The sequence below is a fragment of the Lithobates pipiens genome, unplaced genomic scaffold (genome assembly GCF_037356315.1).
Source record: "Lithobates pipiens isolate NorthernLeopardFrog02 unplaced genomic scaffold, aLitPip1_a1.2 Scaffold_27, whole genome shotgun sequence".
Classification (NCBI taxonomy): Eukaryota; Metazoa; Chordata; class Amphibia; order Anura; family Ranidae; genus Lithobates; species Lithobates pipiens.
The window spans coordinates 224933923-224959297 of NW_027507788.1; the positions used below are offsets into that span (position 1 = coordinate 224933923).

The window sequence follows — 25375 nt, forward strand, 5'->3', positions numbered from 1 at the left end:
ACTGCACCCTGCTGCCCAGGCCTTAGGCTACTTATGGACTCTCTCACCACCTACTGGGCACCCCCCCCCCTTCAGGGATTGGCTAGAGTTCCATAAATAAATACTCAGGCCGCATGCCCCATCCTTCCTCCCACTATGATTCTAGAATCCTCTAGAGCACGGTTTCTCAACTCCAGTCCTCAAGGCGCCCCAACAGGTCATGTTTTCAGGCTCTCCATTATTTTGCACAGGTGATTTGATCAGTTTGACTGCCTTAGTAATTACCACAACTGTTTTATCTGAGAAAAATCCTAAAAACATGACCTGTTGGGACGCCTTGAGGACTGGAGTTGAGAAACACTGCTCTAGAAGACATCTCCCGGCTTTGCACTGTGCGGTCATTGTAACAATGAACATTGGAGCAGAGCACCAAAGAATGACCTTGTTAATGTTCTTCTGCTTCTTCGTTGTCCTATCAGGTGAGTGTGGGCGGGCCAGTGACCAAAATGTACTGCTTCTCTTTAGAGGAGAAGAGTGAGGTCAGAGAACTGGCTGGGCACTGAGCCTGGCTGAAGGGAAATACAAATCTTATAGCAGGTAGGACCGTTCCCCTTTGAGTACTTTGCTGGAGTTGAGCGTTAATGTCTTTAATAATTACTCCTAATGAATTAATTACTCCTAAATGAAGTTCAGGTGCTTGCCTCATCACAACGCTGAACGTTAATAATTGCGGAAGTGTGAATGGAAGAGAAATGAGATCGATGAATGCTTTGCCTAGAGATCATATATTTGGCAGGCATCCCAGATACAAGGCACAGTATCAGATTTAAGGATAGTCCCTTGGGCAATATTAGGAGACTAAATAAATGTTATTGAAGTATAGTTGTATACACAGTTTGAACTCCTATATTACTGTCTATTACACCAACTGATTCACCCGACAATCTACCCACGGGGGGTGGCAAATCTCTGAACCGTGACTGCGTACATGTGATCTGTGGCATGAACTGCAGTCTTTGAAAATGTCCACTTAAAGCGGACCTTCACCCTCCCGAGAAAGATCTCCACCCCTCCTCGCTTCCTTATTTCCCCTTTAGTTTAAGTTTTTTATTTTATTTAAATTTTTTTATTGAAAGTCCGCCCCGCCTCCTCATGCACGTCACTGGCCTTAGGCAAATGACGCGCACATTGCCCGCTTTGCCTCCCGGGATATGTACATCACATACCCCAGGAGGCATAGCCTTTCATTGAAGAACAGGAGGAGGGGACGGGCCAGCAGGCCTCTCAACGATGTCGGAGAGCAATTGGAGGCCTCGGGATGGAGCTGTGTCCGAGCTTATTATCTCAGCGGGTCAACGCTGGATCTACTGGATGGGCGAGTCTCGGAAATGTGCAGATGCCACAATCATGTAAGCAGGGCAAAAAAATAAATAAAATGGGGAGGTTGGCCGCAGTTCCTCTTTAAATCCAAGCAGATATCCATATTATATATATATATATATACAGTGGTGTGAAAAAGTGTTTGCCCCCTTCCTCATTTCCTGTTCCTTTGCATGTTTGTCACACTTAAGTGTTTCGGAATATCAAACCAATTTAAACAATAGTCAAGGACAACACAAGTAAACACAAAATGCAATTTGTAAATGAAGGTGTTTATTATTAAAGGTGAAAAAAAATCCAAACCATCATGGCCCTGTGTGAAAAAGTGATTGCCCCCTAAACCTAATAACTGGTTGGGCCACCCTTAGCAGCAACAACTGCAACCAAGCGTTTGCGATAACGTGCAATGAGGCTTTTACAGCGTCCTGGAGGAATTTTGGCCCACTCATCTTTGCAGAATTGTCCTAATTCAGTTACATTAGAGGGTTTTCGAGCATGAAGGGCCTTTTTAAGGTCATACCACAACATCTCAATAGGATTCAGGTCAGGACTTTGGCTAGGCCACTCCAAAGTCTTCATTTTGTTTTTCTTCAGCCATTCGGTGGTGGACTTGCTGGTGTGTTTAGGATCATTGTCCTGCTGCAGAACCCAAGTTGGTTTCAGCTTGAGTACACGAACAGATGGTCGGACATTCTCCTTCAGGATCTCTTGGTAGACAGCAGAATTCATAGTTCCTTTTATCACGGCAAGTCTTCCAGGTCCTGAAGCAGCAAAACAGCCCCAGACCATCACACTACCACCACCATATTTTACTGTTGGTATAATGTTCTTTTTATGAAATGCAGTGTTCCTTCTACGCCAGATATACTTGGACACACACCTTCCAAAGAGTTCCACTTTTGTCTCATCGGTCCACAGAATGTTGTCCCAAAAGTCTTGGGGATCATCAAGATGTGTTGTGGAGAAATTGAGACGAGCTTTGATGTTCTTTTTGCTCAGCAGTGGTTTTCTCCTTGGAACTCTGCCATGCAGGCCATTTTTGCCCAGTCTTTTCCTGATGGTGGAGGCATGAATGCTGACCTTAACTGAGGCAAGTGAGGCCTGCAGTTCCTTGGACGTTGTTGTGGGGTCTTTTGTGACCTCTTGGATGAGTCGTCGCTGCGCTCTTGGGGTAATTTTGGGCGGCCGGCCACTCCTGGGAAGGTTCACCACTGTTCCATGTCTTCGCCATTTGTGGATAATGGCTCTCACTGTGGTTCGCTGGATTCCCAAAGCTTTGGAAATGGCTTTATAACCCTTTCCAGACTGATAGATCTCAATTACTTTCTTTCTCAATTGTTCCTGAATTTCTTTGGGTCTCGGCATGATGTGTAGCTTTTAAGGATCTTCTGGTGGACCTTACTGTGTCAAGCAGCTCCTATTTAAGTGATGCCTTGATTGTGAACAGGTGTGGCAATAATCAGGCCTGGGTGTGGCTAGAGAAATTGAACTCAGGTGTGGACAACCACAGTTATAGTATGTTTTAACAAGGGGGGCAATCACTTTTTCACACAGGGCCATGATGGTTTGGATTTTTTTTCACCTTTAATAATAAACACCTTCATTTACAAATTGCATTTTGTGTTTACTTGTGTTGTCCTTGACTATTGTTTAAATTGGTTTGATGTTCCGAAACACTTAAGTGTGACAAACATGCAAAGGAACAGGAAATGAGGAAGGGGGCAAACACTTTTTCACACCACTGTATATATATATATATATATATATATATATATATATTTTTTTTTTTTATTAAAAAACAGCTTCAGGGTTGTCTTCTTTGCCCCACCCCATGCCCCGCTACTGGTTTGAGGTGCTACTCCCAGCGACAAACCAATAGTGTGGCACAGGAACGTGGGCAGAACTGGCAAATCAGTCACTATCTGGTTACTGGTATTTGGGTCTAGCAGATCCCAATTATGACACGTAGAAAGAGCTTAAAGCGGTCGTATACACTCAGGAGAAAAAAAAAGTAACAAAAAAAAAAAAACCCTGTAAAGGAAAAAGGCATGATGAGCTAGAATGTGCCGCATACTACACGCATTATGAAATACTTACCTTAGAATAAGGTCCCCGCCGAGGGAGCTGACATTTTGCCCTTGGCGCGTCTTCTGCAGCTACAGTGCTGTGAGTGGCTGGAGCCGCGATGCCGTCACTCCCGCGCATGTACGCGGGAGTCCTCTCCCTTCAGCTGGGCATTCACACTGCATGCGCCACTGACATCAGCGGTTGCATGCAAAGTGAATATTTCCTAAACCGTACAAGTTTAGGAGATATTCATTTTACCTACAGGTAAGCCTTATTATAAAAAAAAGTGACTATACAACCACTTTAAAGTGGTTGGAAACCTCAGACATGAAATATGAACAAAGCATATCCCTCTATAGTTTGCACTTATCTCAATACAGAGCTCTAAGTGTCATTTCTGTCTGCTGCTTCCTTCCTCTGCTATCTGCACGAGTCACTTCTGACAGGTTTTTCTGACACCAAGAGTTAAAAAGGTGACAGGCAAGGGAGCTCCAGCACACAGCCTCTGAGAGCTTCAGCTATGTTTCTGTGAGCGGTGTGTGTGTGTTCCCTCCAATCAGCTCTCAGAGCTCTAACTGATTTAACTTCAGCTCTCCGCCCCCTGTTTTTCGGAGCTGAGAGGTCCTGTGTACATTCTGCACTACGATGTGGGGGAAAAAATAGGTATAGATGAACGGGTACAACTTACGTAGAAGGATTTGTCTCATCTCTGTGTATCACCCGAGGCCAGTCCCTTCACTGGGTACAGGTAAAGGTTTGCAACAACTTTAACTTATTCCGTAGATAAGGGCACCTCCATTGCATGAAGTGACCTATTGCATTTCTGGCAGGCCCCCAATATAAGGTGGGTAAACCCTAGGAGGGAAAAGCATTGTGGTGTACCTTGGACAGGAAAGATGTAGCAGAGGACTTAGTAAAACCGTGTTGGTTCCCCCCACCCATGGGCTTTCTAAATTACAGGCCTTGAGACACCAGTGCTGACCTAAATGGAACATCGACTTTACACTGTGCCAGAAGGTCTGGGTTTATTGGATTGAAACCTGAAGCGCCTTATTCACCTTAACCAGTCTTTGTAAGTTACACTCTTTATACAGTAAAGATATTGGACTTTGGCTTCTAGCTGGAATGACGTTATTCAAGAGAATGTCAGACACTTGAGCGGAAGTGTGTAATATGGGGCCATACACAGTTAGGCCACAGGTGTCTGGATGGGTATCAACTCATAATACATTCCACGGGTGCTGATGGCCAGGGTCCTGGATACAAGGTATATGGTGTAAACTGGGACAGGAGTGGTGGCGGCCAGCGGAAGAAGTCACCCTCCTGACAATAAAGAGCGGACTCCTCTTCGGAACACGTGCCAGGTGGCTGGTGTAACATGGGATCCCGGTATAAGGCTGGACTGTCAGATCCCTGAACCACAGCGCCCTGTAATGTCAGTACACCCAACCACTTTTAGGTCAGTGCTATTGTGAACCAGGAGTATGGTGTACAGCCGTGGCCAAAAGCTTAGAGAATGACACAAATATCAATTTTCACACAGTCTGCTGCTTCAGTTTTTATGATGGCCATTTGCATCTACTCCAGAATGTTATGAAGAGCAATCAGATGAATTGCAAAGTCCCTCTTTGCAATGAAAATTAACTTAATCCCCAAAAAAACAAAACAAAACATTTCCACTGTATTTGGACAGAAGGCTTCGGGTTGCCCAAGAAAAAAGTCCAACAAGCGCCAGGACAGTCTCCTACAGTTGATTCGGCTGCGGGATCGGGGGGGGGGGGGCACCACCAGTGCAGAGCTTGCTCAGGAATGGCAGCAGGCAGGTGTGAGAACATCGGCACACTCAATGAGGAGAAGAATATTAGGGGATGGCCTGGTGTCAAGAAGGGCAGCAAAGAAGCCACCCGCCTCCAGGAAAAACATCAGGGACAGACTGATATTGTGCAAAAGGTACAGGGATTGGACTGCTGAGGACTGGGGGAAAGTAAAGTCGTTTTCTCTGATGAATCCCCTTTCCAATTGGGTTATCCGGAAAAAAACATTGTCCGGAAAAGAAAAAGGTGAGCTCTACAATCAGTTCTGCACCACGTCAACAGTAAAGCATCCTGAGACCATTCCTGTGTTGGGGTTGCTTCTCAGCCAAGGGAATGAGCTCACTTATGCCGCGTACACACGAGCGGACTTTTCAACATCCAAAGTCCGACGGAATGATTCCGTCAGACTATTCGATCGTGTGTGGGCTGCAACGGACTTTTGACTCGCCAAAGTCCGAAGGACTTTAGAATATGGAACATGCTTCAAATTTTTCCGACGGAACTCCGCCGGACCCGGTCCCTTCGAAAAATTCGCTCGTGTGTGTGCTATTCCGACGGACTAAAACCGACGCTAGGGCAGCTATTGGCTACTGGCTATGAACTTCCTTATTCGAGTCCAGTCGTACGTCATCACGTTCGAATCCGTCGGAGTTTGGTGTGATTGTGTGTGGCCAAGTCTGCTCAGTCGAAAAGTCTGTCAGAACTCTGTCGGAACTCCGGCAGAACTCCGGCAGGACTCCTTCGGAAGTCTGTCGGACATAAATCCTCTCGTGTGTACGGGGCTTTACAATTCTGCTCAAGAACACCGCCATGAATAAAAAACGGTACAAAAACATCCTCCGAGAGCAACTTCTCCCAACCATCCAAGAACAGTTTGGTGAGGAACAATGCCTTTTCCACCTTGCCATTAGGCAAAAGTGAAAACTAAGTGGCTTGGGGGACAAAACATCGAAATGTTGGGTCCATGGCCTGGAAACTCCCCAGATCTTATTCCCATTGAGAACTTGAGGTTAATCCTCAAGAGGCAGATGAACAAATAAAACCCCAAAAAATTCTGACAAACTCCAAGCATTTATTGTTTAACCACTAGAGATCCGCGCTATATAGCCAAATGACGCCTACAGCGCGGACCTCCTTTGCCGGGACGACGTCTATCGACGTCGTCCCCTGCACGAGCGGCCTGCGCGCCCCCCGAGGGACGCATGCGGCGCGCTCTGTGATCGGCGAGTCTATGAGACTCGCCTGATCACGGATCCGAGCAAGGGGTCGATCCCGACCCCTTACCACGTGATCAGCTGTCAGCCAATGACAGCTGATCATGTGATACAACGGAGCCGGTAATCGGCTATTTTTCCTCCTCGCGCTGACAGCGCGAAGAGAGAAAATAAAAAAAGAGCCGATCACCGGTGGCCATGAACGGGACATCAGTCCCGATCACGGCCAGCTTACCAGTGCCCACCTGCCCCCTGCCAGTGCCACCTCATGAATAAATAAGTGCCCCCGTCAGTGCCCATAGTGCCACCCAGCAGTGCCCACAGTGCCACCCATCAGTGCCCACAGTGCCACCCATCAGTGCCCACAATCTGCCTCAACAACGGTGCTGCACCCCAGTGCCACATATCCGTGCCCATCAGTGTCCTCTACCAGTGCCCATCAGTGCCGCCCATCAGTGCCACCTATCAGTGCCCATCAGTCCCATCTATCAGTGGTACCTATCAGTGCCCCTTAGTGCCACCCATCCATGCCATCTTATCTGTGCCCATCTTTGCCCATCAGTGTCGCCTTATCTGTGCCCATCAGTACCGCCTTATCTGTGCCTATCGGTGCCACCTTATCTGTGCCTATTAGTGCCACCTTAACTATGCCTATTAGTGCCCACCAGTGCAGCCTATCAGTGCCCACCAGTGCAGCCTATCAGTGCCGCCTCATCAGCGCACTTCAATGAAGGAGAAAAATGACCTGTTTGCAAAATTTTATAACAAACCATTAAACATGATTTTTTTTTTTTTTTGCATCTTTTTTTGTTTGGCAAAAAATAAAACTCCGAGCTGTAATTAAATACCACCAAAAGAAAGCTCTATTTGTGGGAAAAAAATGATAAAAATTTCATTTGGGCACAGTGTTGTATGACCGCGTAATTGTCATTCAAAGTGCACCAGCGCTGAAAGCTGAAAATTGGTCTGGGCAGGAGGGGGGTTTAAGTGCCCAGTAAGCAAGTGGTTAAGAATGGGCAGCCATCAGTCATGATGTAGCCCAAACGTTGATTGACAGCATGCCAGGGCAAACTGCAGAGGTCTTGAAAAAAGAAGGGTCAACACTGCAAATATTGACCCTTTGGATAAACCTCATGTCCTTGTCTAACAGGCCGTGCCTCACTATTGGTTTGGAGAAGCTGCCCATCACAGTAATGAGCCAATACTGTGGTACAGAAGAGCGTCAATAGTTGGTGATCCCAGGAACTGGCTGCTATCTGGATATTTGTTCTGAGGGCTCCATATACACAGTACAGAAAAGCAGACCCGACATTGACATAAGTCCAATCCTGACTGGTTCTCTTCAAATTAAAATGTGTCAAGTGCCGGTGGAACCTCTACTGGCCTCCTGAGGAAATCCTAGTTGCCTGGCTGTGTAATTTCTTTTAAATCACAAACACAAGCGGCTGCTCCCTATTTTTTGGAAGCGTCCGCAAATCCCAAGTAAGGAGGAGTGGCGCCGCAGGGTGGGTGACATCCGGGAGGCAGAGGGGTGGATTGCCACTTGCAGAAGGGCCCATGACCGCTTCACTGCGATTTGGCAGCCCTGGCTAGTGTATATAGCGAACCCTGGACACATTTCATCCAGTTTGGATGTGGCCCTCCTGGAACTGGCGGAGCCATCCCTAAGGGGACGCCCCCAGGGCTTACAGATGGGGACCAGGAGCTGAGGAGAGTCCAACACTCAATTTAACATTTCATTAATCAGGGGCGAGGAGACAGGATGCTATTCTCTCTCTTCACTCACCCCCTTGATCATCCTACATGTATGGAGAGGTTGACGGGGCTCGGAGAGGAGGCGGAGTCGGAAGAGAGGCTTCAGGTATGCTCTAAACCACTTTTCTTTTCCCTTCTTTTTCTCACTTAACTACTTTCTAATACTTTATGACTTGAATAGTTATGGCTGCCTACGGGCAGATGGTTGATATGTTGAGTGCCAGGTGACGGGTGAGGAATGGAGGACTTGGGTGGCCCAACAAAAATTTGGCGACCTGACGCCATGGGACAACCTGACTTGAACAGGGAAATGGCACTTTGGTGCCGCTATTATGCAGGACTGCCCCCCTTCCCCCAGCACGCGGTCGTCTAGGAAGCCGTCGGCCCCACGTGAGTTACCTTGAACGTTAAAGCTGACCAAGCGTATCACGCGTGAGAACCTCTTACAAGAGGACAGACCAGTCCTATACTGCACGAACTAGACTGCGGACTGGGATTACTCAGCCCAACAATCAGTTGACCTACCGTGCTGACCCGTCACCTGGTAAATACTCTCTTAGTAACCTAATCAGTACCAAGTTAATTTACGACTGTTGACTATTCATGTTCTTGTTCCCACTACAAGTGAAAAACGAAAAAGGAACGACTGGAGTATTATGTATCAGCATTACCTACAGCAAATGTTTATCTTCTCTGTTCATTTTCATTTATTTTTTTTCATTCTTTTACTGTATATCAAGCTGTAATACCCTATCTCCTATAAATAAAGATTGTTTAACCACTTCCCGACCAGCGCACGACGATGTACGTCGACAGCATGGCACGGGCAGGCATATTGGCGTACATGTACGTCCAATATTCGTTGCCGCCCTGCCATCGGGAGCGCGCCGCCGGCGGCGCGCTCCCGCACTGGTCGGCACCCCCGTGAGTCCGGTCGCGGGACCCGCGGACTCGATCGCCGCGGGCATCCCCGCGATCGTCTCACAGAGCGGCCGAATGGAGGAAATGCTGTATAAACAAAATTTTTCCATTCTGCCTAGCAACTAGTGACGCTGATCCCTGCTCCATGTGATTGGAGCAGAGATCAGTGTACACTAAATGAAAGCCCAACCCCCCCACAGTTAGTAACACACCCCTAGGAACACTTAACCCCTACACTGCCACCCACTGGTTAACCCCTTCACTGCCAGTGTCATTTACACAGGAATCACTGCATTTATATAGCAGTGATTACTGTATAAATGACAATGGTCCCAAAAATGTGTCAAAAATGTCCGATGGGTCCCCGACAATGTCGCAGTCACAATAAAAATCGCAGATCGCCGCCATTACTAGTAAAAAAAAAAAATAATAAAAAATTAATAATAAAAATGCTATAAAACTATCCCTATTTTGTAAACGCTATAACTTTTGCGCAAACCAACCAATTTTTTACCAAAAATATGTAGAAGAATACGTATCGGCCTTTATATTTTTATATATTTTTGGGGGATATTTATTATAACAAAAAGTAAAAAATAATGCGTTTTTTTCAAAATTGTCGCTCTATTTTTGTTTATAGCGCAAAAAATAAAAACCGCAGGGGTGATCAAATACCACCAAAAGAAAGCTCTATTTGTGGGGAAAAAAGGACGTCAATTTTGTTTGGGAGCCACGTCGCACGACCGCGCAATTGTCAGTTAAAGCGACGCAGTGCCGAATCGCAAAAAGTGGTCTGGTCTTTGACCAGCAAATTGGTCCGGTCTGAAAGTGGTTAAATCACAAACACAGAGCAAGCATGCTTTAAATTAGTGTCCCAATGGCCTATCTCCATACTTGCAGGTGGTCAGTGACCTAGAGAGTATTGAAGCCAAAGAATTAGCATGACAGCCAAGGAACTGGCATTTTTAAAAGCAGCAATGGCAACCTTTCTGGTACTCTCATGATAGAGTAACATTGAGCTTTAAGCATCACTTTGCAATGATTGTAAAAAGTCAGAGGTTGACATTACAGCGACATTGTGTCATGTACAATTGTAACTTAACTAGACACCCAACATGTGACCTCCAGGTGCCAATCCATTCATCTTTGGTGGAGTGGAGCAGAGGCAATGAAGGGAAGATCGGGCTCCATAGGCATCATGTGAATGAGTCAGTCTTCCTTCTGCCTCGGTTTCTTTCTTCCTTTCCTTTTATATTGCCATATGTTAAAACAATGTATAGTTTCTTGAAACATATTAGAAGACATCCAGTTACGAAGGACTTCTTTACAACCAGCCGTTGTCTATTGAGCATGGAACATGGATGGTCATTAATGAACGTTATTGCTTTCCCCTCGGGGGATGGACTCCATCTCTTGACTTTTGCAGTTTATTGCAAACGATGTCACTCATTGTAGCAAGTCTTCAAAACACTGCATGTAATCAATATCTTCAATAAAAATATATACAATGAACAAGTCAGTTTCGTCAGAGAGACAATCTCAGCAGAGCAGCGAAGCGAGACGGGACGTTCCCTGCAAGACATCTGCAATCTATAGTCAGCTTGATTCTCCTCCACAAATTGGCCTTTAGTAGAGTTCCTCTTTTTGAAGTGGAAACTAATCAAAATGTTAAAGCGGACCCATTTTTTTTCATCTTTCCATCTATTAAATCTTCTGCCCTTCTTGTTGTTTTAAAGCGGAGCTCCACCGGATTTTAAAACAGTAGCTCAAGATGAGTAAATATATGTTCTAATGTCAAAACGGAACCTTTTTTTTTTTCTTTTCTCCTGTACCTTTTTTGTTCTCATCATTCTGTCCATTTCCTGGATGTGGAGATTGCGGATATGGGCGGGGATAGTGCGGGGTATTTCATCATTTCCTCTATCCGCAGTGTCTCCTGGGAGCTTTGGTGATTGTTCCCAGGAGTCTCTGCAGCGGCCTGGCGCGAGTTATCGCGCAGCTAGGTTGCCATCTCATCGGGGCGGGACTTCCGGCGATGCCACCTGTTGCGATGGCAACCTGAGCTGTTGACGGCGCTCCGAATTGAAGTTACTGCGCATGCGCGAGATCGAAGATACAGCGCGCAGTGCATGCTAGTGCATCACCGACACTGTATCCTGGAAGAGGATGCCTGTGGGCTTCACATGCCCACAGGCGAGATGAGAACCCAAAAAAGATGAGATATAACTTTATTTTTAATGAGAAAATGTACATCTTAAAGACTTACAAACTGGAACAAGTGCGTAATAATTATGAATAACTTAATCTATGTCATTGTAACAAAAAAACAAAAAAAACTATTTAGGCAGTGGAACCCGGCTTTAACTTTCTGCCAGTAAAGAACTTATACAGCCCACTTCCTGTTTCTTGTCCATTCATTAGCCTAGGTGTAGGACATCATGCACAGCTCTCCCTCTCACTCTCGTGATGAGTCATATGAGGGCCAATGAGAGCTGCAGAGCTGGAGGCGTGCCTCTGTGTAAATCCAGGAAGTGAACAGGCATCATCTTCAGCTGCCCACAGTTAAAATGGCTGCAGCCAGACTCAGTGGAGGGAGAGATTTCTGCAGCATATTTGGCAAGTGCAGAATCACAGTATATATAAAAAATAATATGCAAAGTGGTTGGAGGGAATCTTCCAAATGGCAAAGATGTTTATTACAAATAATGTGAGCAGACTGCAGTTCCTCTTTAAATGTACCTAGTTGGTAGGTTGGGCTGGTTGCCACTTTTTTGTACAGTTGGTTAAATTTGCGTGCAGGGTTGCACTGGAAGCCTGTGCCTTTAAGGGAGGGGTGGGCTCCCTCCAGACATACCCGCCCTTAATCTATCCATTCCTATATCTGCTCCTACTATGGAGGCTCTGGGAATTTAGAGTTAGGACCACAGTATATACAGAGGTCCCTTGGCGTGGGCACTGCGGCTTACGCATATATTTGCACATTTGTGCAAACAAAACCCTCCGTTTTAATGTAAACTGTTAGGTGTGGTTGTTTTGCAGGCTGGCTGGCAAGTGTGCTGGGAAATCTATTGTGATGTACATTGCCCCTCCATATGCACCTTACTGCAATAGCAACTTACAGGTTGGGGTGGTTGCCGCTTTTTTTTTAACCTAGTTGGTGCCTTGAAAAAAAAAAAAAAAAAAAAAACAGGTATGTGTACTTTTGCACTACTGTGGCTACAGCCTCCTAGCAGTATATGTACAGTGTGAAACCTAAGGCTCTACTACCTCTGACTACTAGGGTCCAGAGATCAGGAGTGAGATTTGGGGTTCTTCCTACTGTGCTACTCATTGTTTTCCTTACTGGAGAGGCTGTGACATGAGGAAGCAAAGTCCTGCCTCTACCAAGATGGCAACCTCCACAGAGACATTGTGCATAAAAAGGCATAGGAAGTAATGGGGAAAATACCAGCTGTAAGGAGGCCATAAGCCAGTCGCAAGCAGGCCTCTTTGGAAACCTGGGGTTCCTCTAGGAGTTGCTAGGGGTTTCCTTGAGCTGGGGCCGACTGACCTCCAATTGGATGGTGCCTGCATAATTCAAGAGCCAACCCTACCTGGCAAAGCCAGCAGCATGACACCAACCATCGTTTTAGCTCTCTGTGAGTGTGGCATTCTGACCACCACTTGCACTCCATCGACCATCAATGTGAGGGCATTTCTTCCATCGACTCCCATGAGTTGGTTGTAGTAAGAGCAGGGCCGTATCTAGCCCATCTGTTCTAGGGGGGCGGTTAAAAGACTCATGGGGCATAACGTCAACATTGTGTGCGAGTCACTGCCAGGCTCTCGCACAGTGTGACAAATGCAGGGAACCAGTGCTTCACGCTCAGATGGCAGGCTTCTTTTCCGTGAGTCATGACTCGGAAATAACAGCTGACATGTAGTGCAGAGGTGGTGCGGGAGCGAACAGGGAATATGTATTGGGCTGTCATTATTTTTGGGATGATTAAACAGAACCTATGCCCCTTTATATCAGGAGGCCTCAGACTTTCTCTTTACATCAAGGTCCCCCCTTATACAAGGGGTCCCTATCAGTGAGCCCCCTTAAATCAATTGTCCTTATTAGTGCCCTATTACATCAACTGTCTGCATCAGAGTGCTCTTTACAGCCATTGACCTCCATCAGAATATTCCCTTAACATCAAACACCCCCATTAGAGTTCCCCCTTATATCAACTGCCCCCATCAGTTTTCCCCTTACATACATTGCCCCCCGTCAGATACCCACTTACTTCACATCAGAGCCCCCCGCCCCTACAGCAATTTTCCCCATCAGACTGGTTCATGGATCAATGAATGCACTCTCAGAGATCTGGGTGGGCAGATTGGATGAGGTAGGTAGAACTGGCCCTCCTGTACCAGGCCCCCCCCCCCCAGTTCAGCAGGCAGCCAAGGGACAAAGAGGAAACTCTTTAAATACCTTTGGGTGGATGCACAACAATTCCAGAGGCCACAGCTCCTAGCAATTATTAAATAAAAGGGCCCCATCGGTTCAGCAGCAGAGGCCAGGCACAGGGAGGGGACCATTTACGCATTTTCAGGAGCAGACAGAATACCCGAACAACCCAAAGTTTAGTCAGAACCTAGGTTTTAACCTAACTATTGCCTTATCCCTACCCAAGGGGCAGCTGTCAGGCAGACAGTACGGGGCCCCATAGGGCTGCTGTTAGAAAACACGGGGCCCCATACAGCCAATGCTTCAGTTATGAATAGACACAGCGAGTTATCGGTATCTATTATTCATTGTGTTCATTCAGGAAAGGAAGGGGCTGGTAAATAGGACATATTTACCAGGCCCTTTCCCCACTCTCCATCTTGAAGGATCCTATCGTGGGCTTGCAGCTGCCAGTGGGAAGGAGAGGAGGGAATCTGGCAGCACTGCGGGGGTGAGGTGGGGGGGGGCACACAGGGGAGCCTGGGCAGCTAGGGAAATGTATGATGCACAGGGAGGGTGATAGGTGTGCCGGGGGGGGGGGGGGGAGCAATTACTGGAGTTGATCCCATCAGCAGCTGAAAGCTAATTGGAGGGAGAGGGGAAGAAGCCAGCTTTCAGCTGCTGCAGAAAGAGCCATATAGGGGATCGGTTCCCGTAATTGCCCTCCCTCCGCTGTACCAATCACCCTCCCTGCCCACATTCAATGCACCCTGCTGCCTGGGCCCTGTGTAGGAGGACTGGTAGTGCCCCCTTATCGGTGAGGCCCCATAATTTCTAATGATGAACCTGTAGGTGAGCACAACCGGAATGTAGGGGGCACAGCCCACCCCAGCACCCCCCTAGATCTGAGCCCGAGTAAGAGCTCCCAGAGACCTGACAATTATTTTAGGAGTTCCCCTGGTGCATAAAAGGTTGAGAAAGGCTTCCATAGTCAATACTAGTGACCCTTCAATTGAGCTCCGCCTGAGGTTTTAGGCACAGCCTTGAAAGTTCAGTTCCTCTTTAAATAAAGCCCATGGTACGTGACCCCGACTTTCCCCCTTTAAATACTCCACAGTTATTTTGTTCTATTCCATTTTCAGACACTCATTCTAGAAGAGGAAGAATGATCTGTGATAAAGCCAGCCAAGTATGCTAGGCATCTATCTTCCTTAGCACTCTAATCATTTAAACAGCTACACAGCGTTCTTATGGGAACCACCGCGCTCGTGGCCCTCTGCGCAAGACAAGAAATCCAATGTAAACGCTAATGATGACCTTGACCTCCAACAGCCACTGTTAGTTAAAAATAGCTGTTGGTTCTCGTTATTTGAGAAACTATCAGGTCAGCTTTCTACGCTACGAGCAGCCGGAAAATCCAATTGTTTCCCTTCTCTTTACTGCTGCGCAGAACAGCCATTGTGCAAGCCAATACATCCGTAAGGCGCTTGTACATGATATGCTTTTAGAGAACTCTATCTGCAGGCTATCCTTTCCTGTACGGGAAACACAGAGTTGGATCCATTTTAATTACTTGGATGGACAATTTGAACATAAAAAAAAAAAATGATCGATTCTTTCGGCAAGCATGATTGCTCAAAAGTTGAGAGCCATTAGCTTTTGAAAACAAGAGATAAATAGAAGATGCTTAAATCCATTTACAGCGCCAACAATGCTGATGTTGACAGGTTCAAAAACGTGGGTGTCAATGCCCGGCCACTTACTGGCCAAGCAGTCATTCTAAACCAGTCTCTCTCAACCGGTTTTACTCCAGAGGATTGCTTGAAAAGAATTCGCCAAAACCAATTCATTGGTGGTCAGTGGCCTTAGGGCTCATTTACACTTGCTTCAAAATGTTGCATTGGATGCTTTTTTAAAGCACTCTGAATGCCAATCAGTGGCGGCTGGTGGGTTCTCCTTTCGTTTGCCTCCCCCCCAAACACCCCCCGGCATGGCAATGAAACAGAACATAAACCCCCCCATGGGTGGTCCCCGGCACTTAACCCCCCCCCCCCTCGTGTAGCAGGGCTGCGGTCTCCTCTCCTCGAGTGCGGGCAGCGGCTCCGGAGTCCACTCCTCCAGCTTCCTCCACTGTGTGCCTCCTCTTCCACCAAAGCACTAAGCATCCAATGGGATCGCCTGGGGCTTTGGCCAATCGGGGGGGGGGGGGGGGGGGAACAGGTCTCACAGACCTGCCTCCTGATTGGCGGGGAGGAACTTTAAAGTGTGATAATAGTGAAAATTCATTTCGCTTATTGTCACACAACTGGGTGGGCTCGGAGCGCCTCTGGCTCTAATCAGGTACTTCAAAAAAACACCCGCGCGACGGATATGTTGATCAGGGGGCCAGACGCATGTATAGGGGAGGTGGCGACTGTGCGCCCTCTATGGACAGGCCGCCACTGATACCAATCAAAGCTCCTGTCACTAAATAGAATGATAACCTTTACAGTCCTGGTCACTCGTTGTGTTTGCTTTGTTTTCCTTCAAATATTATCCTCCATGTCGCTTTCTTGGTGCTTCAAAGTTTTTCCAAAGCCTCCATAGAAGCCTATGACTTCTCCTGCTCCTCCTCAGCAAATTACACTCCCTTAGCCTCTGCGATTCTGCTTTATCCTGGTTTTCCTCCTACCTATCTCAGCGCACTTTTAGTGTCACTTACAACTCCATCTCCTCCGCTCCCCTTCCTCTTTCTGTTGGGGTACCCCAAGGTTCTGTCCTTGGGCCCCTCTTATTCTCACTCTATACCTCTTCCCTGGGCCAGTTGATAAGCTCCCATGGTTTCCAATACCACCTCTATGCCGACGACACTCAGATCTATCTCTCCACTCCTCAACTCACCTCCCCGATCTCCTCACAGATCTTCAACTCACTGAATGACATATCAGTATGGATGTCACACCACTTCCTCAAACTCAATCTTTCTAAAACTGAGCTTGTTATATTTCCTCCTTCACGATCCCCCCTCCCCCCGTGACTTCACCATTAATATCAACAACACAACCATTGGTCCCTCCACACATGCCAGGGTCCTGGGTGTAATCCTTGACTCTGACCTCTCCTTCAGCCCCCATATCCAATCACTGGCTAAATCCTGCCACCTTCACCTCTGCAACATCTCCAGAATTCCACCTTCCTGACTAATGACATCACAAAGCAACTCGTTCACTCCGCGATTATTTCCCGCCTTGACTACTGCAACTCTCTCCTTAATGGCCAACCCTTACACAGGCTCCTCCCCCTTCAGTCTATTATGAATGCTGGTCATCGTACCTTGACTGCTGCCCCTCTCTGCTAATCCTTTCACTGGCTTCCCCTACCCCACCGTGTAAAATTCAAAATGCTAACCATAACATACAAAGCCACCCACAACATCGCCCCCATCTACATCACCAACCTCACCTGCAGATATCGTCCCCTCCACTCCTCCCAGGACCTCCTGCTCTCTAGCTCCCTTGTTACCTCCTCTCATGCTCGCCTTCAAGACTCTCCAAAGCCTCTCCCATCCTCTGGAACTCCTTGCCCCAGTCTGTCCGATCAGCCCCCACCCTGTCCACCTTTAGGAGATCCCTGAAAACTCATTTATTCAGGGAAGCCTATCCCACACCCACCTGTCCTGAGCCACCCCCATCAAATCATTCTCTGCAGCGATTACCTTTTGTACCACCACCTCCTCCCTTTAGAATGTAAGCTCTACGAGCCGCACCATCCTGTACCTTTTGTATTGTACTGTAATTGTGTTATCCCCCTATACATTGTAAAGTACTGCATAAACTGTTGGCGCTATATAAATCGTGAATAATAATAATAATAATATGACAACACTCGCTAACAGTACCTGCAGCTTTTGAGAGGCTTTTATTCAGCGTTAGCGTCGCCTTGTTTTGGAGGTATTGCAGGTATGAGATATCCCAGGATGCACTGGGAAACCAACAAGCAAACTGGAAAGAAGTCATCAGCATTCACTTCCGGGCTCATGCGTACATATTGTGGGAGTGTCCGGTGGAGACATTACATCTGGTGTGCAGTGTGGAACAGCAGTAAAGTGAGTGGGGCCCAGACTGGAGTGGAGAAACGAACAGAATGGCTCACGTGGCGTGCAACATGGGAACACTATAGCAGAAGGTGAGCGAGGACTGGAGAGAGGACTGAGCGGCAGAGGATTAGCAGAGCAGGAGCAACTAGAAGATGTCACATGTGGTGAGCAGTGTGGGAGAAATATAGCAGGAGGTGAGCGGGGAAGATCAGCAAACCAGAGGATACACAGAGCTGGGGGCTACTTCTGAGTGGGGGATCAGCAGAGCTGGGGGTTATTACTGAGCAGTGGTTCAGCAAAGCTGGGGGTACTACTGAGTGGGGCATCAGCAGACCTAGGGTTACTTTGGAGCAGGGGATCTGCTGAGCAGGAGTACCAATAAGCTAGGAAACTGCTGAACAGGGGTACTAATGAGCTGAAGATCTGCTGAGTGGCATGACTACCGAGCCGGGGGGTTCGAACGGATCCCTTAAAAACAAACAGAAAATAAACACACACAGGGCATTTGCCAAGCTTTAACGTATCAAAAAAGCTTCACAGAAGTATCCACATAAAATAAAAAAGCATGCTGAAGCGGTAGGCACTTTAATGTGTATTAAACGTGAAGCAAGTGTAAATGATCCCTTACATTGGTGGTCATTGGCAAGAAAACTCCCTGCACGTTGGTGGTCAGAATGCACCCCTTGCAGACAGATAAAATAAATATTGATGTCATACAGCTGGCTTTGCCAAGTGGCATTGGACCTGGAACTATGGAGGCACCATCAAATGGGAGGGCAGCGAGCCAGCAACCCCTAACAAACAACTGGCCTTCACAGTAAGGAGCACATGGACAGGGGGAAGGGCAATGCATGAAAAACAAAAACAAACAAAGAAAATTTCCAGCTCAACTCACCAGCCAATTGGCTACCAACTGAATTGTCCCTGTCTACCAGATTGCATTAAAAACAGGGGTTTAGTTTGCACAGATTTAAAAATACATGCATAAGTTGCAGAGCCGCTCCAAGGCATCCCAATATTATCTGCCTTAACGCTTGTAAATTCACGAGAGCCTCCATAGTAGAAGCACATGCATTCAAATGGGTAGATAAGGGCCAGGTGAGCCTGAAGGTAGCCCAACCCTCCTTAAAGACACGGGTCCCCTCCCCAATATTACATCAGTAACAAATGACCACTGCTCCCATCTATAACTGGCCTTCACAGCAAAGAGCACATGGAAGGGCAACGCATGCAACACAAAACCAAAGGAAACTCCCAGCTCAACTCACCAGCCAATCTGCTATCAACTGACTTATCCTGTCTAACACCTTTGCTGCCATTGTGCTCTGTGCCGGGTGCCCAACGTGCCTTTAGGGAGGGGAGGGCTACCTCTGGGCTAACCCGCCCTCTATCCATCCATTGGAATGCATGTGCTTCTACTATGGAGGCTCTGCAGAAATATTGGGGTGCCTTGGAGCGGCTCTATAGCTTACGAATGTACACTGTCACACTTTGAATGACAATTGCGTGGTCATGCAACGCTGTACCCAAATTTAATTTTTTGGAGACAGATAGAGCTTTCTTTTGGTGGTATTTAATCACCACTGGTGTTTTTTTTATTTCTTGCTAAACAAATAAAAAAAAGGCTGGAAAATCTGAAAGAAAAAAACAAACAAAAACAAAACATTTTTCTTCGTTTCTGTTATAACATTTTGCAAATAAGAAATTTTTCTTCATTGATGGGCACGGACGAGGCTGCACGGATGGGCACGGACGAGGCTGCACGGATGGGCACGGACGAGGCTGCACTGATGGGCACGGACGAGGCTGCACGGATGGGCACGGACGAGGCTGGACGGATGGGCACGGACGAGGCTGCACGGATGGGCACGGACGAGGCTGCACGGATGGGCACGGACAAGGCTGCACGGATGGGCACGGACAAGGCTGCACGGATGGGCACTGACGAGGCTGCACTGGTGGGCACTGACGAGGCTGCACGGATGGGCACTGACGAGGCTGCACTGGTGGGCACTGACGAGGCTGCCCTGGTGGGCACTGACGAGGCTGCACGGGTGGGCACTGACGAGGCTGCACTGGTGGGCACTGACGAGGCTGCACTGGTGGGCACTGACGAGGCTGCACTGGTGGGCACTGACGAGGCTGCACTGGTGGGCACTGACGAGGCTGCACTGGTGGGCACTGACGAGGCTGCACTGGTGGGCACTGACGAGGCTGCACTGGTGGGCACTGACGAGGCTGCCTCTGGGCTAACCCACCCTCTATCCATTAATTGGAATGCATGTGCTTCTACTATGGAGGCTCTGCAGAAATATTGGGGTGCCTTGGAGCGGCTCTACAGCTTACGAATGTACACTGTCACACTTTGAATGGCAATTGTGTAGTCATGCAACGCTGTACCCAAATTTAATTTTTTGGAGACAGATAGAGCTTTCTTTTGGTGGTATTTAATCACCACTGGTGTTTTTTTTATTTCTTGCTAAACAAATTAAAAAAAGGTTGGAAAATCTGAAAGAAAAAAAAACAAACAAAAACAAAACATTTTTCTTCGTTTCTGTTATAACATTTTGCAAATAAGAAAATTTTCTTCATTGATGTGCACGGACGAGGCTGCACGGATGGGCATGGACGAGGCTGCACGGATGGGCACTGACGAGGCTGCACTGGTGGGCACTGACGAGGCTGCACGGATGGGCACTGACGAGGCTGCACGGATGGGCACTGACGAGGCTGCACTGGTGGGCACTGACGAGGCTGCACTGGTGGGCACTGACGAGGCTGCACGGGTGGGCACTGACGAGGCTGCACTGGTGGGCACTGACGAGGCTGCACTGGTGGGCACTGACGAGGCTGCACTGGTGGGCACTGACGAGGCTGCACTGGTGGGCACTGACGAGGCGGCACTGATGGGCACTGATAGGCAGCACTGATGGGCACTGATAGGCGGCACTGATGACCAATGATAGAGCCCCGATTATAAGTGTAAACAAAGCACTGACAGCCTTGCCGGGTATCAGCAAACCAGCACATCGTTCACTTTCATATGGACATTCACTTCTTAATGAATTTTATCATGATTATCTATTTTATAGTTTATGAATGCGAGCGATGTAATATATAAATGTTTTTGCCTGGTATCGGCTATCCTTTCCTCCCAGACACAGCATGTGAGAAAATGACTGTCCATAACAAGCAAGTCTGTTTACATGTGATAAGCCTTGATTGGACACAGCTAATCACTGTGATTGGCCCTTTACCATGATCTGTGAACAGCGGTGTTTGAAGGACACAGCAGTCACAAAGCACACCGATGTATGTCCCAGGGGGTGCTCGGGGGGGGGGGGGGGGGAGGGGTGTCCATCCATGGACGCCCTTTTAGAACTAGAGAGCCGTGCTGTAGCCGTCTTTCGGCTATAGCGTGGTACTAAAGTGGTTAATGAGCAATAAGCCGCTGCGAGTGTAGATTTTGTCCAGTATTTGAGCTATAACCAAACAGCAAAAGTCCATACTATAATTACATCTGATGAGTAAACTTCCTGCACTGGCAAAGTTTGTGGGAAAGATGGTGGAAAGATGGAAGATGTGTGATTGGATGGGCTCACCACCCATAATTCTCAGAGACGTTTATGGCTGACCCAGAAACCTGACATTTTTAACTATGAATATATTCAAAGAGTAATAAAAATACACGATGTTGGGTTTGCCAGGCTCAGCTTTGCTCTGTGCTCCATGGACAAAACGATTTGATGGCGCAGATGTCAATTATTAAAAGCAAATTAATTAGTGCCGGTCAGACAAGACCTTGAATTTTCCTTGTCATTACTGGGAAACCTTCTCCTCATTATATGAGCTGTACTTGTTCTAATGAGCACCTTCGCAAAGAACAGAGAATCGCCAAATGTCACGGCTTCTCCACAAAGCAGCATACCGAGGAAGAGCTGAAGCCGAAAAACACAAAACAATGAACGTGTTGCCGAGATCGAAGGCAAAGATATTTCAGAAGCCAATCCAATTATTAAAATGAGTAGAAAAAAAATAAAAAAAATACAGTCCATTGTAAGGATTTTTACTGTCCTTTCCAAAAAAAAGTGGGTGGATGGTTGGAAAAAAGGGAGGGATTTATTATATGTGTCCAAAACAAATAATGTCTTAGCGCTTGTACACACGGTCGGACATTCCGACAACCAAAAGCGTCGGATTTTGTCCGAAACTGTTGCATACACACAGTTGGAGAAAGTTGTCAGAAAATCCGATCGTACTTAACGTTATGACGGGACTACGTTCAGGCTAGTAGCCAATAGCTTTGGTCTAGGAATTTGATCTGAGAATGCGTGGCACTTTGTCCGATCGGAATTCTCTACACATGATCGGACAAAGTCTGATTGGATCATGTTGTCGGGAAAATTTTATAGACCAGCTGGAAAACCTGGTCCGTCAGATACTCCGACGGAAACAGTCCGATGGAGCCCACACACTGTCGGATTATCCGACAACACGGTCCGATCGGATATTGTCCATCGGAATGTCCGACCGTGTGTACAAGGGATTACACAAGCGGCCGGGGGGGGTGTTGGTAAAACCAGGCGTTCGATCCACGATTTTACCCCGCCTTGACTGCCTCTTGAACGCTGACACACAGCCACTCAGGGCTGTACACATAGCATTACAAAAATTCAACAGCATGTTGCATTCAGTGGGAATTACCACCATTGAACCATGCATGCCTATGGGGGGGGGGGGGGGGGGGCTGCAGCGCCGTAGTTATGGATGTATACAGTTGAAAAGAGAAATATGTTTTTTTTTTTTTTTTTTTTTTAAGCTTCATCCTATTCCCTGTGAGCTGCGAATACATAAAAAAAAAATAATCAAAACTACACACACCCCAACCATTAAAGATTGGCTATCAGAAATTAACAATGTACACGCTATTGAAGAAACCATGGGGCACAGTTCCTCCCAAAGACATCAATGATGGGGACAAAATTCCTCCCAATGACACCAATGATGGAGCACTATTGCTACCAAAGACACCAATGATAGGGCACAGTTCGTCCCAATGACATCAACAATGACTACAGTGATAGGGGAAAAATTCCTACCAATAGCAATACACTATTCCTACCATTAATGGGGCACAGTTCTTCCCAATGACACCAACAACGGGGCTCAATGACACCAATTATGGGGCACAATTCCTCCAATAATTAGGAACAGTTTCTCCCAATGACTCCAATTATGGGGCACAATTCCTCCCAATGAGACCAATAATGAGGCACAGTTCCTCCCAATGACGGGGCATAATTCCTCCCAATGACTCCAGTGATGGGGCACAATTCTTCCTAAAGACACCAACCATGGGGGCAAAATTCCTACCAATGACACTAATGATGGGGCACAACTCCTCCCAATGACTCCAGTGATGTGGCAAAATACCTCCCCAAAGACACCAACGATGGGGGCAAAATTCCTCCCAATGACTTCAGAGATGTGGCAAAATACCTCCTAAAGACACCAACGATGAGGGCAAAATTCCTCCCAATGACACCACTGATGGAGCACTATTCCTAACAATGATAGCAATGATGGGGCACAGTTTGTCCCAATGACATCAACAATGGGACCCAATGACTCCAGTGATAGGGTACAATTCCTCATAATGACTCCAGTGGTGGAGCAAAATTCCTACCAACGATGTAGCACAGTTCGTCCCAATGACACCAACAACAGGGCTCAATGACACCAATATTTGGGCACAATTCCTCCCAGTGACTCCAATAATGAGGCCCAGTACCTCCCAATGACTCCAATGAAGGGGCACAATTCCCTCCAATGACTCCAGTGATGGGGCACAATTCCTCCCAAAAAAACAAACTATGGGGGCAAAATTCCTCCCACTGACACCTATGATGGGGCACAATTCCTACCAATGGCAACAATGGTCCCCAATGACATTAAAAATGGGGCAGGGTTTACTCCAACTGATGCTGGGACATTCTGTATGCCCGATGGCCACAATCTGCCCCCCCCCCTAAAGTCTGAAGGACAGTAAACTGGACCTTTGTGTAGAAAGTTTGAGACCTCTGTTATATTGGATTGTATGATCTAAGGAGCAGGGCCCTCTGATTCAAATTATAACTGTACTGTCTGCCATGTTGTAAAGCGCTGCATAAACTGTTGGTGCTATATAAATCCTGTATGTAATATTATATTATATATATATATATATATATATATATATATATATATATATACACACACACACACACACACACACACACACACACACACATATATATATATATATAAATATTATATACACATACACAAATGCACACACATACATACACACAGTTAATATATAAAAAAATAAAAATAAATTGTATACACGCACATTTATATTATCAAACACATATAATATTTTATTCCCCTTGTCTATACATTTATATGTATTTCACATGAATGTATTCCTTAAAATCGACAGATGACATTTATAAAAATGTATCGGCTTTGGATCTCTATATACATATTTATGTAGAGCTAAAATAAAACCAATTTATATTCCTGTTCTATGTGTTCAATTGTACAGCATCCATCAATTTTTCGGGGGATTGCTGCAGTTATTAACCCGCCATAACGGTGACAGCATTTTCTTTCCCGGCGTATTTCCCCGGGTGTGTGTGTCTGCGGTCTGGACGCACAGCGGTGTTAGGGAAATGGCATGCTGGAAGGAAGTATTAGTGCCATCACTTAGGACGTCTCCCAGTAATAACACATATGCTTCATCTTTTTTTCCTCCCTGTAACCTTTTAATTACACCAGCAAAATCATTTTATCTCTTTAGCTGTGATTGCTAAATGAGTCCCTGCTTAAAGTGGAAATTATAGGCTTCTTTAAAAACGCAATCACATTAATAACACGAAATGTTCATAGCTCAGTGGGAAGCACTTTAACAATATCATCAACAAAAATCTGTTGAAGGCCCATCAAAAGGCATTACGGCGTAACATTTCTCATCCTCGTGTTTTCCCTTAATGAAATGCAATCATCGTTTAGAGGGGAGCGGCGTTTTTTTTTTCATTTTTTTTTATTATTTCATACGAAATATGAAAAAGACAGAATAATCTCATCACAGTGTGGTAAAATAAAAAAACAATTTCATGGCTTTATTATAATGATATATATTTTATATATATATATATATATATATATATATATATATATACACACACACACACACACACACACACACACACACACATATATATATATATATAAATATTATATACACATACACAAATGCACACACATACATACACACAGTTAATATATAAAAAAATAAAAATAAATTGTATACACGCACATTTATATTATCAAACACATATAATATTTTATTCCCCTTGTCTATACATTTATATGTATTTCACATGAATGTATTCCTTAAAATCGACAGATGACATTTATAAAAATGTATCGGCTTTGGATCTCTATATACATATTTATGTAGAGCTAAAATAAAACCAATTTATATTCCTGTTCTATGTGTTCAATTGTACAGCATCCATCAATTTTTCGGGGGATTGCTGCAGTTATTAACCCGCCATAACGGTGACAGCATTTTCTTTCCCGGCGTATTTCCCCGGGTGTGTGTGTCTGCGGTCTGGACGCACAGCGGTGTTAGGGAAATGGCATGCTGGAAGGAAGTATTAGTGCCATCACTTAGGACGTCTCCCAGTAATAACACATATGCTTCATCTTT

General features: G+C 46.2%; 1 protein-coding gene across 5 annotated transcripts in view; it reads right to left on the reverse strand.

Annotated features, from left to right (window-relative positions):
* ACOT7 (acyl-CoA thioesterase 7) overlaps positions 1-25375 on the reverse strand; it is a 343430-nt gene that overhangs the window by 78171 nt on the left and 239884 nt on the right. The window lies entirely within an intron of this gene.